Source organism: Diadema antillarum, unplaced genomic scaffold (assembly GCF_040938485.1).
Source record: "Diadema antillarum isolate AM-2024a unplaced genomic scaffold, OU_Dant_1.0 seq00002490_RagTag, whole genome shotgun sequence".
NCBI classification, from domain to species: Eukaryota; Metazoa; Echinodermata; class Echinoidea; order Diadematoida; family Diadematidae; genus Diadema; species Diadema antillarum.
Window position 1 is genome coordinate 41,897 of NW_027273094.1, and position 1,852 is coordinate 43,748.

The window sequence follows — 1,852 nt, forward strand, 5'->3', positions numbered from 1 at the left end:
AAAAAAAAAAACCCGAAAGTACTCTGAAGGACAGAATTGTGTATTGTGGTAGGTTCCAAATAGTGTTGTCTCACACTTGGTACTATTTTACAAGTGCTGATGTGAACCCACAACTGCATTTCATTTACGCTAGCATTAAGAGGCACGCATCATTTACATTTGAAGATCATAAGTGTTTGTCTGATGCTTGGATTGTTTTGAATTTTTGTGCGAGATGAGAATTTGAAAGGATCAGATGTTGGCCTGAGTAGCCCTATTTATTTTCTGTAATGGAATTATTCGCCTATATGCAAACAAGCTCAAAGTATGTGAACATCGTGGTAGATGTTTGAAAAAAAAATACAACTACAACAAAACAGACAGAATTATAGTATCATGTAGTTAAGTGCAGTTTTGAAGAATATATCGAATTGTGACCTTATATGACCAAATAAATACAGAAGTAGTGTTATTTTTAAAAAAGTGAATATGAAATTCCAATGCATTTGAGAAGTGTTCAACGCCATTGTATTTGTCTTGACCAAAAGAGAAGTAATGAGAAAATTCTCCAAAAGAGCTATTTTGATTAATTCTTCTGTGATATGATCATATGTGTACATTGCCAGTTTCAGAATTGAATGGACTCCTGTTACATACTGTTAAGTCAAAGTGTGTTTCATGTACCGTAGGAATTCATTGTGAAATACGGGAGCAGTTTTGCCTCTTTGTGGCAAAGTTCCTTATTGCTCCAAGCAGTTTTGCACAAAATTTTAGTGATTTCCCTGTTCCTGTGAAACTTGACCCTGGCCACTGTGTGTCCAGCACCAGCCGTCCCCATCCAGATGTCTTTTTGAAGTTTTATCGCTGTTTTACACTCAAGGATATTGGCCCGATTATGATTATGATAAATTGGCTGATTGTAATTTGAAGTTACAAAGTTACATTTTCTTGTGTTCTGTTTGTTGATTTTGTGAGGGGAAGCAAATAGGCATGTGTGCAAAATATCTGTTCATATCGCTGTGATATTTTCCGGGTACACAGCGTAATGACAAACGGAACAGTATAGGGTTCATTGAATGTGATGTACATATTTCCGAAAGGGAATTTGTTTGGTTTACCCCAATTAGTACCAGGGATACAAGAAATCAAGTCCACATACTATACTACCCGGTTTTCAGGATCATGTTGTGTTTTGTGTACTATGAACAAAATGTGTCTGGCGTAGACATGGTATCTTAACATTTTCATTGTCGTCATACTGACCTTACTTTTATGGAAACATACTATCTCCAATGCTGGAGCATTATGTTTTTGAAGTAGCACTGCCATATTTTGTACTAGAATTGTACTCTTTGAGTTTGTAAGCATGTCACCATTTTTAAAGAATATTAGACAAGGTGTCGACAGATATCGTAATCGCAGTAGAATTATTTATTATTTTTTTGTTGTAAGTAGCTGATTTGTTCTTACTAGAAGGGCATGAAGATACGTAGATTTGGAGGACTTTTGGCCTCTTTGCTATTTTGTCGTGTTTCCGTTATTGCCTTGAAACACTCTCGTTCCCAAGGCCCTCCTGTATGCCACAGTAATGGACAGATGTAAATTGTGAATCAGATTCCAATTTGACTTGCGTGGAATCTGACGGAGTGAAGAAAGTGGAGGAAATTTGAACTCAGCAGGGATTGTACAGTATAGTCGCCTTAGTGGGCGAGAATCGCAAGTAAATGTGAATGCACTCATATGAACGAATCAGTAAATGGTCGAACAAGCTATGTTATGTTTCTATGCAAGATACGAAACCATCCATTTGTATCGTCACACTGGGTACTCTATCATTATAAGACTGCCTCGTGCTTCTTCTGGAAGCTTTTCA